Source organism: Anolis sagrei, chromosome 1 (genome assembly GCF_037176765.1).
Source record: "Anolis sagrei isolate rAnoSag1 chromosome 1, rAnoSag1.mat, whole genome shotgun sequence".
NCBI classification, from domain to species: Eukaryota; Metazoa; Chordata; class Lepidosauria; order Squamata; family Dactyloidae; genus Anolis; species Anolis sagrei.
Window position 1 is genome coordinate 90,237,388 of NC_090021.1, and position 17,819 is coordinate 90,255,206.

The window sequence follows — 17,819 nt, forward strand, 5'->3', positions numbered from 1 at the left end:
TGTGGAGCAAAGGATCTGGAATGTGGGAGGTTTGCACAGGGGTCATTGAGAACTGTTGTATAAAGCCCCCAGTTGTGACATGTCTTCTTCAAGGGAGAGAAGGAGACAGCAGCGTAGAATTCTGGAAATGTATTTGAAATGACTAGCCTTTTAAGTTATTTAAGTTCAAAGAACCTTTCCATTTTGCATGTGAAGATTTACAGCCTGCCATTTTAAAAGATCTGAGATGTTGGGGGAAAGCATTTATTTTCCACGCTTGTTTTAACAGGCTTGGAAATAGCAAACTTTACATGGTAGTTTTAAAAACTTATTTAAAAACAATCTCTCATACACACCCTTCAAAACTACCAACCAATTCATCCTAGACCTTAGGGTTTTTTTTCCGTTTTTAAAAAAGGTTAAGATCCCTGAGAGGAAAGTCAGAGAATTCCTGAAATTCTCAAGAGGGGAAAGGTTAAGGAAAGCAAGACCGAGAGAGATGGATTTATGTAAATAATGAACAGTAGTTTTCAATTATTAAAACCAGAAGTAGGCTGAGGGCAAATGGCATTAAAAGCCTATTCTACAACAATATTTTTCCTGAAGAAAAGTCATTTAATAAAATTCAGAAAAGAGGGGGAAGTATGCAAGAAGTTAAAGCAAAAAAGCCACACACAGAGATCAAGTTCTCCAAATTTGTGGGCCAGAAATCAAAGTAATAAATTAATTTCTGAACTCAGGACCAAGGATTCAAATAAGAATTTTAGACAAAAAACTAAATTGACATCTTAGAAAACTATGTGCTTGTGGCATATAAGCTGCTCAGAAATAAATGCACAGAATCTAAGTGCCTACACTTTGTTGGAATAGCTGTAATGTTTCCATACAATGTAGTGCATATGATAGTTGTTCCTTAGTGATGGATGTATGAAAACTGGTAGAGGTGTTTTCCATATATCATGACTAATCATATGTATGGATCCACAACCAATACTGATAATTACTGCAATTTGTGTTAAATCTAGTTGCCAATCTAAATTCCACTGAAGTAGTAATTCATATCAACCAGAGTATATTAGAAATCATTTTAGCTTCAAAGGCAATAGAAATAGTTTTTCTGTTAACTGGACAAACATGTGACTGATTATGGCTTGGAGGCAATGACTTCATACAAGGCAAGACTGGGACTCCTGGGGTGGGCCAAACCATTTCTGAAAAGTTTCCAAGATTAAATGTCAGATGAATTTTCAAAGAATTTCAACATTTTATTACATTCTACTCTATGTAATATGATGCATGCCTGCGGGGAATGAACATCTGCAGCTGGACAAAGTGATGCCAACTAAAAACTCAGCAACACGTCTAGTTTCATACTCATGCACTACATCCGGAACTATGGTCACTTTTGTATTATGATGTCTACAACAGAAAACCATTTTCAAAATCTGTTCCAACAAAACAACAAAGTCTAACAGCTCCTTTAAGAAAATATATAGCATGAACTGCACCAATGCCCATTCCAGAGCTATTATTGCATGGAGTTTTGATTTGCCACTTCATCACATTCATTAAATAGTACTAATGACAACCTACATCATATGACTTAGGCTTCAAGTGTAGAGATATCTTGGGAAAAGATAGTTTAAAGGGGCTACCTTTTCAGACACGTTCTAAGCTGGCTGGCAAGTAATTTTTTTTAATTTTTTGCAAATTATCCAGATAAAGGTGGCCAAAATGGCCAATTCTGTCGTGAGATTGTATTCTTCATTCTCACCTTTAAAATGATATGGTTAGGAAATTTGTAGGAGGAGACACAATGCCCCTTTGATAAAAAAAAAAAACAACTCCATCATTACCTTTTGCTCATGGAGGATGGAAGATTGGCAGAATGTTATGTTCCTTTCTGTGTCATGTACTTTCTGGGGGCTTTCCTTCCTTCCTTCTGTGTTTTGTTTGTGCCATATGTTACCTACTCCTCCTTTCCCTCCTTCCTTCTTCCAACACGGGAATGGAGGGACAGCCCCGAGACACCTCCTTCCTCCCTCCTCTCCTTTTCCTCCTTTCTTTCCTCTCTTCTTCCAACACAGGGAAGGAGAGAGAGAGAGAGAGAGAGAGAGAGAGAGAGAGAGAAGGATCCCAGATGCCTCCCCCCCCTTCAGTTGACCCCAAAAGCCATCTAGTCCAACCCTCTTCTTTCTAGCATATAGCAAAAGCACAATCAAAGCACCCCCGACAGATCACTATCCTGCTCTGAATAATAATAATGATGATGATGAAAATATGTTCCTAGTTTGCAATTTAATTTCCTGTTTAATTATGTAGTCCTTATTTTGAAAGTAGTTGTGCTCCAGAAACTTTGTTTTTGTGTCCACAAACTATGTTAAATTGGTGGTGATTCTACAAGATATTCAGTCATTGAGAAACTAAAGCAAAATATGCTATGGCAGGATGTCCCTCCTGCAAAGATCAAGTTTTTGCAGTTTAATAAAAAAAATTCCCATGTGTTTATGATAGAACTAATTAGGAAATGATATTTATAACCTAGGAACAAAAATCCTAGACCAGGAGAGGAAGTGTTTCTTTTCACAAAGAAAACAGCGGCGGAACAGTGGGCAGGAACAACTCTCTACAATGTGATGGCTAATCAGCTGAGAACTCCTGAATAAAATGGATAATTTGCTAGTGTGTTATGGAGGTAGGAAAATAATCCATTTAATTTGCAATATGCAATATTCTGTAAGGTCCAAACCTGTAAGGTCCAAACCTGGCCAAAGCCCACTGCCTTTATTGGAAACCAAAAAAACAGCTGGGGAAAAGGAAAAAGAAGGAAACATAGAAAGATGTAAAGAAGCTAATGCTCCTTTTGAAACAAAGTAATTACCTCCTGCTAGAACACAGGAGGAGGAGTGGCCCGTAGAGTCCCTACTGGGGACAGTTTGAAAAATTCAATTGCATAAACATGCTCTGTAATCTCCAACACCCATGAGTGAGAAGAGATCTAATGCCATGAATCTAAAAATGATGAGGTGGAGCTCCAAAAACTGGAGCTGAAGGGTTGGAGGCTATGAAAGAAGAGAAAATTGCATGCGAAAAAACTAATGGCCCTGATCTACTTCTTCCCTTTAGTTTGTTGTCACCCCTGGATAATTAAGCTGAGAGGCTGGTCACCACAATCTAGGCTAGATTGTGGTAAAAAGCCAAACTTAGAAGCAGGCTATGTTCTGCCATGGGCAGTTATCCTGCCATTGCTCTGCCTTCTTTGGAGAGGGTAGAGGATCTACACATGCTGGTGGATGGCTGCTGCAACAGCAGCAAACACCTTTAGTACTGTATCGGTGCTGTGCTTAGCCATAGCGTTGTGATGAGAAGCTAAGGTGAGATACTACTGACAGAAAGCCCTTGGGATCTGTTGATGTTGTAGGGGAAGAAGATCCAAATAAGGTGCTGAGCTATGCCACAAGAGCACCTGATAGGCTGCCATACAAGCATGGTAATGAATCATGCAAGTGAGTAGGCTAGCAGTGAGGTGGATCTTCTTATCACAGTGGATTAAACAACTTTGACCACAATAAAGTTCAGTTTAGTAGGCTTAACTAACCACTCTGCTGAAGAGGTGCGTATGAAGTAAAGTGCATTTACAAACTTAGAAATTCCAGACACAGATACAGGAGTTGCCCTTTGTTTTTCTCCAAGCTTAAGCAAATATGGAAGTGCTGGGAGAACTGGGAGAACTGTACTTGGAGCTTGTTTCTGCTGTTGCTCAACTGAGAAAAGCAGATCCTCTAAGCAATCAAGGAGGAAAAATTAGGTAACACATCCCCTAAGGAAGCTGGGATGGAAAAATCCTCGTCAAGAGTAGGAGAAATCTGCTACTCATAGGAGTCAGAATCTACATCAGACTCAGTGACTGGTTGCAGCTGAAGGAAGCACCAGAATGAGCTTAGGAAAAAGTTTTAATAAACTCCTGAAAACCAAAAGAAGGGTCTACAAATCCTTGAAAAGGAAAGGAGGGTGCAGTTTGTGCCTATGCAAAAGCGTAGCAACCTACCTGTTGAGGCATGGGCCAAGTGGAGATGGGGCCCAAAAGATACAGTACTTACAGTCTGAGCCGTCACTGAAGCTCCCAGGCAGCATGACACAGAGGGAGGATAGTAGCCCGAAGGCCCCTCCAAGGAGTTATATTCCATGGGCTTAGACCCAAAGCCTTGGCAGCCATCACTCACACAGGTGGCATGGCTGCCTTGAGCCTCCCCTCCCCTGAGGGGGGCAAAAGCATGGCAGGAATTGTTGCAACCCAAAGGCCCCTCCAAGGCGTTATATGCCATGGGCGTGGAGGCAAAGCCTTGGCTAGCCATCACTCACACAGGTGGCGTGGCTGCCTTGAGCCTCCCCTCCCCTGAGGGGGGCAAAAGCATGGCAGGAATTGTTGCAACCCAAAGGCCCCTCCAAGGCGTTATATGCCATGGGCGTGGAGGCAAAGCCTTGGCTAGCCATCACTCACACAGGTGGCGTGGCTGCCTTGAGCCTCTCCTCCCCTGAGGGGGGCAAAAGCATGGCAGGGATCGTTGCAGCGTCCACTGCCTGCTGGGGTAAATGGGGCAGGGAAAGCACGGGCAGTGAGAGCAAGCTGTCCTTAAAAAAACAGAGACAGCTGAGAGGCGTGGCTGCAACCCAAAACAAAGTTATTGGCACAAAGCCACAGTGGCAGTTTGTTGCCACAAGCTCTACCAGTTCCTGGGTCTGTAAGGGGTGGTAGGCTGGTAAAAGTCTTCTTCCCTCCTGCTTTCTGAGCGAGGGGAACAGAAGAAAAAGAAGGTAAGTTACTGCCCATTGCCAAAGGCAAAAAAGCCTGCGCCTCAGAGGACACGGCATTTTTTTTTTTAGAGGGAGGGAGTGGGTTTGTCCTCCCACTAGCCTAAATAGGATAAACAAAGGTCCCAGAACACAAGTTGGAATTGCTGTCTGTTAGAGTAGTCAAACTGGAGTCCTTGAGTCAAACCAATAGTTGTTTTAAGAGAGAACACCGAGTTGTTGCTGCTTTCGCGGACAAAAGGAATTAAGGCTCCAAGCCCCGCTGCCTGGCTTTATTAGGAGTAGATGGGCGGGGCTGGAGTCCCTAATTAGGAAAAGCTTTCAAGAAAGATCCGAGTCAGCTGCGTGGACGCAGGGAAATACCACAGGTGTGGATTTCACAGTACCACGCAGAAGAAATGGCACTTCTTAGATCCCCCTTGTGGAAAGTGCTAGAACACCTATGGTCTGATGTTATATCCCCAGCTTCCTGAAATGACAGATCTGGGTGTGGGAAGGCATTATCTAGGCCTGAGTCTGCAAGATATAACTGGAAGCCCATCAGTACGCTCAAAGGAGAGGTAAATCCCTGCAGAGGCAGCAACAGTAGCAACTCGGTAAAAACAACTTGCCTTGCACACAATGGAGTGCCTCTTCATCTCTACAGTATACACAGTCCAAATAAATGTTTTTAATGTTTATCTCATTTGAGTTGTCTCCATATTATTATTATAGTAAAGCTAGTAGATAGATATTGTAAAGCAAATGTATTCAAGAAGTGACAAGCGGAGTGCCGCAGGGTTCCGTCCTAGGCCTGGTCCTGTTCAACATCTTTATTAATGACTTAGATGAAGGGCTAGAAGGCAGGATCATCAAGTTTGCAGACGACACCAAATTGGGAGGGATAGCCAATACTCCAGAGGACAGGAGCAGGATTCAAAACGATCTTGACAGATTAGAGAGATGGGCCAAAACTAACAAAATGAAGTTCAACAGTGACAAATGCAAGATACTCCACTTTGGCAGGAAAAACGAAATGCAAAGATACAGAATGGGGGATGCCTGGCTTGAGAGCAGTACGTGTGAAAAAGATCTTGGAGTCCTCGTGGACAACAAGTTAAACATGAGCCAACAATGTGATGTGGCGGCAAAAAAAAGCCAATGGGATTTTGGCCTGCATCAATAGGAGCATAGTGTCTAGATCTAGGGAAGTAATGCTACCCCTCTATTCTGTTTTGGTTAGACCACATCTGGAATATTGTGTCCAGTTCTGGGCACCACAATTCAAGAGAGATATTGACAAGCTGGAAGGTGTCCAGAGGAGAGCGACTAAAATGATAAAAGGTCTGGAGAACAAGCCCTATGAGGAGCGGCTTAAGGAGCTGGGCATGTTTAGCCTGAAGAAGAGAAGGCTGAGAGGGGATATGATAGCCATATATAAATATGTGAGAGGAAGCCACAGGGAGAAGGGAGCAAGCTTGTTTTCTGCTTCCCTGGAGACTAGGACACGGAACAATGGCTTCAAACTACAAGAGAGGAGATTCCATCTGAACATGAGGAAGAACTTCCTGACTGTGAGAGCCGTTCAGCAGTGGAACTCTCTGCCCCAGAGTGTGGTGGAGGCTCCTTCTTTGGAAGCTTTTAAACAGAGGCTGGATGGCCATCTGTCAGGGGTGATTTGAATGCAATATTCCTGCTTCTTGGCAGGGGGTTGGACTGGATGGCCCTTGAGGCCTCTTCCAACTCTTTGATTCTGTGATTCTATGATTGCACAAAGTTTACATTGAATGATTCATTCTACTATCTAGGATATTCTTGTGTATATACATATATGCATACACTGCATATACGTATCCATTGGTCAATGTACTCTATTATTTCTCAAAAAAGGGAACCATGCCCTTCTTTGAGTATACAATTGCAAAAAGGCCTTTTTGAATGCTTGGATGAAAAGTTGGTAGCTATGGCAACCAGGTAGCTGGCTCCTTGAGGCCATGCTGGCACTTTCTCCTCTCCATGGAATGATCCTTGACTTATCCACAGGTCATATCAAAATTCATAATTTTGGCTCCAAACTCCTTGAAATTTGTATTCTAATAGGAGATAGTGGGAAATAACAGATATTACTGCCATTAAATCTGACCTGATATAAATTGGCTTATGAGAAAGCTTGTTCTGAAGTCATCTAAGTGTTATGCTATATGAGCACAGATGTAAATGTTATACTGTGCACCAGTAAAGGCTAAATCTGGGTCTAAAAGGAACATTTTTCTATATCAGCCTTTATGGAATCTTTTGTATTGTTCTAATAAGCTAATATATGCCATCACCGTTTATACACACACACACACACGTGTGTTTTTGTTATTTAGAGGCTATGATCAGTGCATAAACTTGCATTCAGGGCTTTCAGTTTTGAAATGAATAGCCACACTAAGTCCTAAAGCCAATTGCTGCTCCCAGCTAAAACAGGCCTACTGAAGCAATGACTTATCACAGAAAGTCAACCCATAGCACAAACCCAATTTCTTTTATTTTCTACTCTAACTCTTGCCAGCAAAATTAGGCCCCCTGCCATATAATCTTTCATAGCAGATAATCTGGATTGTATATGTTAATGCAGAAGGGACCTTAAGCATCATACTTTTCTTATCCTGCATAGATTTAACAATTCATCCCCAAGTTATCTAACAAAGACTGCATGAACTCCTTTCTTGCAGACTTTCTAATAAACTCTGGTTAGACATTTATCAGAAATATTTTAGGAATGGTACATTCTGTTTCAAATTCATTCTACCTTCCAAATCTTTTGAAAAAGTTGAGCATTCCCTTTCCAACCAGATGGGCAAACAATCAAACAAGGCATCAGTTTCCCCAAGAAAAAGAGCAAATGCATATAAAAGTACTATGCAAAATAGCTATCTTCATGACATACAGTGGTTTCCAGTTAGTACTGAGGAGTTTTTCAGTTTAAAACCTTTTGTACTGCTGACGTCAACTGAGAAAAATGTGAAAGAAAAACAAAACCCTGCAACAATTTTGATCATAAATGTGTTTTCCTCAATGTTTGTTTCTGGATATTTGGCTGCCCTTTTCAAAAATGTAAACAGATGTTTCTAGGCACATATTTTGCAGCTTTTCCTTTTATGATTATGCTAATAACAGCTGTGAATTCTTCAGATATTACTAGACCACAATTTCAGAAAGACAACTCATTGTTTTGCTAGAAGGGTGTCTACCATAACATTCAAAATGAAATAGTAGACATGAGTGATCTTAACCCAATGGAGTTTTGACAAATAAGCAAAATTGGAGTGATAGAGTAATTCGGATCTTGGATTCTACCTACTGGGTCAGACAAAACTAAATTCTACTTCTGACAACAAAGTATAATACTATATTGAGAAAGTAATTGTGCTGGCATATTATGTTATTTTCAGAACATTCTACTATTGACTTAATTGATAGTAGAGATAAAAACCTAGAAGGGAAATTGAAATTAATCCAAATGCTACATTCTTCCACTCTGAGTCCCCCCTTGGAGGTTGAGAAGGGTGGGGTAGAAACGTTGTAAATAAAATAAATAAGGCGTAGAGCCAGAAATCATGCTAGTTATGGAATACTGGCAGTCCCCAAGTTACAAACAAGATAAGTTCTGTAAGTTTCTTAAGTTGAATTTGTCTGTAAGTCGGAACAGGTGGATTTTGTAAGTGTAATTCCAGATAGATTGATAGATAGACAGATAGACTAGGGAAGGGTTAAAACCCGTGTTGTTTGTTTTGCTGTCTGTGTCCCTATTCAGAAGATTTTACCTCACTTCCCTCTGATAATTGGATTTTGAAAATTTTGCCTTGTTGTGGAAACAAGGATTGGCGATAAAGCTCCAGTTGAGCCACCTTTTCCCCATGATAACTCTTCCAGGAGTGAATTTCCTTCCCAATGTGTAGATTTCTCTCACTTCCTGTTGTCCTACCCCATTCTTAACAATTAGTCATTTGTAAGTTGGATGTTTGTAACTCAGGAACTACCATAATGTATTTACCAGTCATGCAACTTGCTTTCATACTGCAGTATGTCAGAAGCATGTCTATCTTTACAGAACTGTCCTAGGAGAAATAGTAGCTTGAAATCAAATACACATTACACTTTTCCATTCAACTATGTATCAGACAGCTCCAGTTAGTAATGATTTATATGGCCATGTAAGGGTAGGTGTGAGTCGCCTTCGGGCTGAGAACAGCGGTATATAAGTAAGGTAAATAAATAAATAAATAGGTGGTAGGAAGGAGGACATTTCATTAGTGCAGCCTTGGGATATTATCAGGGTCCTGGCATGAGCTTGCCTTCTCCCCAATCCTCTGTGGCAAATCCCATTAGCTCCCCCCTGTTCATTTCTATCTTCATCTCAGAATGCTGCAAATTGTACTTTGTCTGGAGGCAACATGTGCCTGTCCCCAGAGGGACTGAAACATCCAGCTTCTGTCTCTTCTTGCATTTCCCTTTCTTACTAAACTACTATGCATCTTAATAGTGCTGACTTACACAAAGTTCCTGCTGTAGCTTCTACTTCATCATTTTATTATGTGTGCATGTGTCCCTTAATATGCTTCCATACTGAAGAGTTGTGCTATCACAAAGCCATTGTGTGCTTAATTACAGATTTGTCTGCAGGATAATGGAATTTTCCATAGAGACTCGAACAGAGGTAAGTGCTGTACCCTAGATCTGGCTGGCTGGTGTGGACAGGGATTTCATGCATGGTATTAATTTATTAACTTATTTACATCTCACCCTTTATCACAATGTTTCACTGTAGAGTGTAAATAAAATCAGTGTAAACAGTTTAATACAGCATACAATTTAAAACAATGTAAGTAATTTCAAAAAGAATAAAAGCATAATACCTGGAATCCTTTTGGTGACATATATGCATGAAACCTGAGGTTACATAAGCAAGTGTCATAGAATCATGGTCACAGAGTTGGAAGAGGTCTCAAGGGCCATCCAGTCCAACCCCCTTCTACCATGCAGAAACATACAATCAAAGCACTCTATTCTGCTTAGGTCTGACTTCACCTGGAATACTGTGCCCAGTTCTGTACACTACAGTTCAAGGATATTAAAAAGCTGGAACATGTTCAAGGAAGAGGAAACCAGAATGAGCAAAGGTTTGGAAACAAAGCCCAAGGAGGAACATCTTAAAGTACTGGGTATGGTTGGCTTGGAGAAAAGAAGTCCAAGAGGGGACATGATACCCATGTTTAAATATTTGTCACATTGTTTGATGTTTCTCTAGAGATCAGAACGTGAAGCAATGGATTCAAATTGCAGGGAAAGATTCCACTTAAATATTAGGAAGAACATCTTGATAGTAAGAGCTGTTAAAGCAGAGGCTGGATGGCCATATGTCGGGGGGTGCTTTTCCTACATTGCAGAGGACTGGACTGGATGGTCCTTGTTGTCTCTTCCAGGTCTTATGATTCTGTGATTTATATAGCAGGCAACATTTAGATTAATGTAGCATAGGATTCTGTCCCATCTAATAAAATATAAAGAAGCTTTAACTGGGCTACTAAAACCATTAATAAGTATATTAAATTAAATTATTATGATTTCTTCATTTAATATACTGACCAAAATATAACACTAGTTTTCTTTATAGATTTTCAAAACCATAGCCAGTCAGTGTGGTTGTACTGTTTTGAGCACTGGACTATAACTCGGGAAACCAAGGGTCAAACTCCACCCAGCCATGGAAACCCATTGGGTAACCTTGAGCAAATCACATTCTCTTAGCTACAGAGGAAGACAAAGAGAAAATGCTAACTGAAAAAACACCTTTGCCAAGAAAGCTCTATGGTAACTTCACTTTAGTCACCACAAATCACACAACAATTCAAAACCATTAAGTGAACCGCATTTTTTTAAAAAAACAAACCTCACAGTATTTAATTTTTAATATCAGAACTTAGTTTAAAAGTCAATTTCTACAGCTATTTCATTTTTATTTTTTATGTCTGGCAAATTGAAGCCAGATTGCACACTGTGCTTTCCATATACAGCACGTTTTCTGTAAATGTGACAGACAGATAACAATACACAAATGTTTTGTTCTGACAGCTTCAATAACCTCCCTTCAACCACTGGAAGTAACCTACCCTCTTCTGAAGCAGAGAGGATTATTCAACACTAAAGGAAAGGAAAAACTGAAAGAGAATGAGGAGGAGATTAAACTCCACCTGCCTGTCAAGGGGTCACACTGCAAGCTTGACATTGTTACGAACAAATCATTAAAAAGATGAATGGCTGCCCTGTTTGTGCATGCCTTTAGCATCGGGGTTCCTGTCCTTTCCAAGCCCTTTCCTGTTTCATTCAGTGCCAAACTGAGGACTGGTAAACAGTGCTCAAAACTTTCAATCTAAACAGTTTGTTCTTATTCCACTATTTCAAATTATTAATCCTGCCTGGGGAAAAAAAACCTATCTTCCTATCCTTCCCATTTAACACTTTTCTGTTGACTTTTTGTTATACATGTGATTTAACACTTAGAAATACAGGGTGTGTTTTTGATTACCAGTATGACCTTAGTTGTGCTGATAAGGGTCTCTGGGAAATCATTATTTTGATTTAGATGTATGTTTTTTTCAGAGCCTCACACAATGACATCAACTTTCCACTACATTATATTTTATATATCACACAATACTTGCAAGAAAACATCACTACTTACTCTAAAACAAGTGTCTTTAGGATTTAACTCAATTATATAATGGATCTACCTTATACGAGGGGTACATATTTTAAAACAATGCCATATTTTCAACCCCTTCAATTAGAAACATAAAATAATAGCACTTGTTCTTAAATTTTTGCTTTGCCACTTTAGCTTGTACTGCCCAGGAATCTTACTGGCATCAGACCAGAAAGTTTCAGGATTCCACCTCCCCTCATTTTTAAAGAAAACAGATGAAAGAAAATTTCAGGCATCTTAATGACAACTATTTGTAAAAGCAGGGAATCAAACAGGTCTCCAGATATTGTTGGACTGCAATGTCCAATATTCCTAACAACTGCCTATGCTGCTGGGAGTTGCAATCCAAAACACATGGAAGGCCATATGATTCCCACTCTTCTTCTAATGTAGTGGCTCCCAACCTGTGATCTGTGGACCACCAGTGGTCTGCAAGAACCAAAATGTGGTCTGTGGCCTCACCGTTACTACATCGTCACAATGAGAGCGACTGGTCGCAAAACCCTCTTATAGTGCTGAAGCTTATTAAATATAGTTTTATGCGGGCGAGCAGGTGGTGTCTACTGGATTGTATATGCTCTGTATTAGAAGCTAGACCTGATGTGGACTATCCAATGCAATTTTCGGAATCAGCATTCATAACCCTTTTGATACTTATGTTAGAGAGTGGTCCCTGGTCAAAAAAAGGTTGGGAACCACTGTTCTAATGAGTAGTTGATAGATACAAATACTTGGGAGTAAATCTCAGATGAAGTCAACATGGCTTGAGCATTGGACTATGACGCTGGAGACCAGGATTCAAATATACACTTAGCTATGAAGCCCACTGAGTGGGCAAGTCACACTCTCTCAGCCTCAGAGATTTACTCTCAAATATTTGTATTGGTCATCTCTGTAATAAGGCAGTTATGAATTCACAAATATCTAAAGCAAAAGGCAACTTTCCTGCAATTGTTCTCATCCCTGCATTTCTGTTTTCAGCTTCCCCTACAGCCACCCCCACATATATGCATGCTTCCAAGTGGGAAGTTCTTACATTTAACATCCCTTTTCTTTGTGACCAGTATTTACAAGACTGTTGCTTTATTACAGCTATTACCTGGATTAAAAATCGGAAATTTATGTATTAATAACTGCCTTATTGGATTAAAAAAAGGTAAATGTTTTCCCTTAATATTAAGTCTGTTGTTCATTCGTTCAGTTGTTTCCAACTCTTCATGACCTCATGGACCAGTCCATGCCAGAGCTCCCTGTCGGCCGTCATCACCCCCAGCTCCTTCAAGGTCAATCCAGTCACTACAAGGATGCCATCCATCCACCTTGCCCTTGGTCGGTCCCTCTTTCTTTTTCCTTCCATTTTCCCCAGCATAATTGTCTTCTCTAAGCTTTCCTTTCTTCTCATGATGTGGCCAAAGTACTTCATCTTTGCTTCTAATATCCTTCCCTCCAATGAGCAATCGGGCTTTATTTCCTGAAGTATGGACTGGTTGGATCTTCTAGATATTAAGTCTAGTCAAGTCCAACTCTGGGGGATGGCGCTCATATCAATTTCTAAGTCAAAGAGCTGGTGTTATCCGTAGACGCCTCCAAGGCCTCCATGACTGCATGGAGCTCCGTTATTGGATATCTCTATAATATTCTTGACATCCTGCTCCAGAGATGTCCAAAAGCACTTTCAATGGCATGTGTGAAATGTCTCCGAGAATTCTGAAGGGATATCCCATCTACTTAATAAAAGTGGAACTCAAGTTCCCTTTAAAATGTTAAACAACACAATGCTGTTCTCATATAAAACCCAATTATTTTGATGTGTCTTCCTTACAGGTAAATATGCACCTCTGTTTTCCTCTTCATCCTGAGCTATTGGTTCACACATTTTTTTCATATACTGTCTTGTTAGAGAGAGGATTCTTTCAGAGATTATTACAGAAATAGAATTACAACCCTTCTGGCTGAGTGGTTCAGAATAGCAGATCACAACACACTCAATAGGGTAGACCTGCTGAGTCTATCCACATCAGCTCCCATCAGTAGGCACAGCGGCTGGAAGATTTTCTCAGCTTGATGAAAAACAAATCTCTTAGGTGTACCTACAGATGCTGCAATCCTATTCTACCACATCCCCAAGTATGTTCAAAATATAATGCAAATACAATAAGCAACAAGAAAGTATGTGTGTGTACACAACTTGAAGTTGTCTGTTGACTTATAATGGCTCCAATGAATTTAATATCATTTTCTTAGGCAGAGAATACTCAGAGGTGTTTTGCCAGGGTCTTCCTCTGAAATGTAACCTACAACACCTCAGTATTATTGATTACCTCCCGTTCAAATACTAATCAAATAGTGACCCTGCTTAGTTTCCAAGATCAGATGCAATCTGGTGCCAGAGAAGAGGGCTCCACCTTATTATGATGATTATTATTATCATCATCATCATTAATAATGGGAAAAGATGGGAAGCCTTTACCTCTGTTTATGTATTGTCTGTCTTTGTTAATTGTATAATGGCATTGAATGTTTGCCGCATATGTGTACTATAATCTGCCCTGAGTCCCCTCGGAGAGATAGAGCAGAATATAAATAAAGGATATCATCATCATCATCATCATCATCAAATCAACCTCACATATAAGTCAAGAGGAGCTTTGGGGGCAAAATTATGGATTTTGATATGACCTGTGGATAAATCAAGGGTTATTCCATGGGGAGGAGAATGTACCAGTGTTGCCTTGGGGGGACTAGCCAGTCCTGACTGCTGCTACCATTTCACCACCCAGACATCCAAGAAGTCCAGATGCATTACCATAGTGGAGACAGGAGAGGGGTGTGTGCTTCTTTTAGGTCCTCCTGGGATGGACTAAAATCTTCCTTTCATCACTTCACTTAGAGATAGTTCCTTTTTTGTATGAGTTAAGATACTCATACACAGTACTTACACTGACCTATGCATAAGTCAACCCAGGTTTTTGGGGTCTATTTTTTGAAAAAAAAATCTAGACATATACAATTGTATATAATTACTCCTATGGAATTTAGGGCCCTTTCTCACTACTGGCAGTTCCCAAGTTATGATCAAGATAGGTTCTGTAGGTTTATTCTTAAGTCGAATTTGTATGTAAGTCAGAACATGTACATTTTTAACTCCAGCCACACACACACACACACACTTCGCATAGCATGTGACAGGGTTAACACCCCTGTGGTGTTTGTTTTGCTGTCTGTGTTCCTGTTCAGAAGATTTCACCTCACTTTCTGTCTCTGTGATAATTGGATTTTGAACAATTTGGCTTGCTGTGAAAACAAGAACCAGCGAGAAAGCTTCACTGGAGACCCCCTTTTCCCATGATAACTCTTCCAGGAGTGAATCTTCCTTTCAAGGGGAAGATTTCTGAAACTTCTTGTAGTTTTCTCCCCAATGGTAGTCATAGGCAGTTATGAGGTGCATTGATACTGTAGAAATAATGCAGTTTGATACCACTTTGACTGCCATAGCTCAATGCTATGATATCCTGGAAGTTGTACTTTAGTGAGGCAGCAGTACTCTTTGGCAGAGGAGGCCAAGACCTTGAAAAACTACAACCCTCATGGGTTCACAGCAGTGAAATTTTAGCCATGTGTGCTCACTCTATTTTCTCAGTTACATAATTATTTATACAATGCTTTTGACACGAAATACATAAAAATAAAGCAGTGAAAGTGGTGTCAGACTGCATTAATTCTACTACAGTCCAGATATACCCTTGGGAGTCACCTGGGAAGAACCCATACTGCTTCATAGAGGTAGAGAAGAGCAAACTTCCTTTTCTGCAGTCTCTCCTTCTCACCATAACAACATTCACACATGGCTCTGGTACATCTCAGCACGGCCTGTAAAAGTGAAGGTCTATGTCTCCACTCAGCAGCCCCTGTAGCTGGGGGTAAGTCCCACTGACCTTAAGGAGACTTGCTTCTCTGAGTAGACAGGCACTGGCTCCTGCTGCAAAGACCCAAAACTGGGTGCAAGGTGTGGAAACTTCTCCCCCAAAATGCAAAAGCCCTTCAAAGGTGAAGCAATTTTGTTTTCTTTTTAAAAATGTAGTAACTTCAAATTAAGCTTCTAGCCCTGCTTTTTATTGTTGAAGCCTTTCATGGCCAGAGCCAGTGGGCTGTTGTGAGTTTTCCGGGCTGGCCATATTCCAGAAGCATTATTTCCTGATGTTTTGTCTGCATTTATGGCAGGCATGATCAGAGGTTGTGAGGTCTAACCTCACAACCTCTGAGGGTGCCTGCCATAGATGCAGGCAAAATGTCATGAGTGAATGCTTCTGGAATATGGCCAGCCTGGAAAACTCACAGCAACACAGTCCTGCTTTTGTTTTGCTCTTGGAGGCTGGCTCCAAAAAGATGAACCAGGGTGCATCTACACCAGGCATGGGCAAACTTTGGCCTTCCAGGTGTTTTGGACTTCAACTCCCACCATTCCTAACAGTCTCAGGCCCCTTCCTTAAGCTTAAACAGCTGAGGGGGAAAAGGAAGGGGCCCGAGGCTGTTAGGAATGGTGGGAGTTGAAGTCCAAAACACCTGAAGGGCCAGTTTGCCTGATCTACACTGTAAAATGAATGTAGTTTGACATCACTTCCAACTGCTCTGATTCTTTGCTATGGGAGTTGCCCTTTTGCAAGACATTTAGCCTTCTCTGCCAGATACATTGCTGGTGCCTCACCAAAATAAACATACACAGCATTGAGCTATGGCCGCCAAAGTGGTGTCAAAGTGGGCTAAATCTACAGTGTGGCGTCTGCCCCCAAAAGCATCAACAACACTTTCTCTCCCTCCCTGGGCCCTGCACACAGCTATATAATCCAAAATATCAAGGCAGAAAATCCCACAATATCTGCGTTGAACTGGGTTATCTGAATCCATATATTCCAGTTCAAAGTTGATAATGTGGGATGTTATTCAGCTGTGTGGAAGGGGCCTCTCTCTTGCGCAAGTGGGTTACCTGAGTCCACACTGCCATATATTCCAATTCAAAGCAGACAATGTGGGATGTTATTCCGCTGTGTGGAAGGGGCCTCTCTCTCGCCCACATACGATACAAAAACACATTCCGGGCCAAACGCCTCGCATTTTTTCGAGATGGAGGGAAATGAATCATTTGGAGGCTTTTCCACGACGATAGCAGGGATTTACAAACGAGAAAGAGAGAGAGAGAGAGGGAGAGAGAGAGGAAGGGAAGCAGCACGCCTCTGCCTTCCCCAAGCCGAACTTTTCCTGAAGTGGCAACTTTTCCCCGAGTTACAAGGTATCCTTTGGAGCAGGCATCCTCAAAGTGCGGCCCTCCAGCTGTTTGGGCCTCCAACTCCTAGAAGCCCTAACGAGCTTGCTGAATTGTCAGGAATTCTGGGAGTTGAAGGCCCAAACAGCTGGAGGGCCGCAGTTTGGGGATGCCTGCTTTGGAGCGTGGACTTCGAAGCAAAGGCGCAAAGCAGAGCAGTCCCACTTTGGGAGCGCCGGGCTCTTCTTCACTCCCGCCTACGAAGGACCCTGGTGGAGGAGGGATGCCTCTGAGTGGTGGGAGCCTCTTCTCTAAGCAAAGCGAGGCTGTTCCCCACTTCTTCCCCCCACCCGTGTCCTTCTCCCCACTTCCCCGAGAGGGTCCCGCGCGAAGGATGCCCAGGCGCAAGAGGCAGGCAGGCAGGCAGGCAGGCAGGCAGGCGCTTACCTCTCCGCTCCGCTCTCCCGCCGCTCAGCCCTCCTCACTCACTCCCTCCATGGCCAGAAAGCGGAGGGACGCGTCCTCTGGCCACACGCAGCTTGGGTCGGCCCTGTCCCCTCCGGGATGGATGCGCCTCAAGGCGGACGGAGGAAAAGAGAAGGAGGGAGGGAGGGAAGAGGGTGGCGCGTCACGGCGAAGGAGGAGGGGAAGGAAGGGGCGAGGAGGAGGAGGAGGAGGAGAGCCCCTCCGAGCCCCGCCTCCCTCTCTCCCTCCCTGGCCTTCCCCTCCTTTTCAGGCTCAGGGGCCGGGGTCGCCTTTTCCCGCCCAGAGGCTTCTCTCAGGCCAGTGGGTCAAGCCACCCACTCCTCAAGGCTCTCCACTTCCACCTGGAAAGAAACATTCTCCTTTTTGAACTTTCCAACTTCGCCCCCAAAACTCTTCTACCAGACCTGGGCAAACTCCCTCCAGGTGTTTTGGATTCCAACTCCCACCATTCCTAAAAGCCTCAGGCCTCTTCCTTTTCCCCCTCAGCTGCTTAAGCTTAAGGAAGGGGCCAGAGGCTGTTCGGAATGGTGGGAGTTGGAGTCCAAAACACCT

General features: G+C 42.1%; 1 protein-coding gene across 1 annotated transcript in view; it reads right to left on the minus strand.

Moving 5' to 3' along the window:
* DSE (dermatan sulfate epimerase) overlaps positions 1 to 17,409 on the minus strand; it is a 39,044-nt gene extending 21,635 nt beyond the window's left edge. The window contains exon 1 of the mRNA XM_060753203.2: positions 17,229 to 17,409. The gene's annotated coding sequence lies outside the window, so the exon portion shown is untranslated. The remainder of the gene's footprint in view (positions 1 to 17,228) is intronic.
* Positions 17,410 to 17,819: the final 410 nt, after the last annotated feature.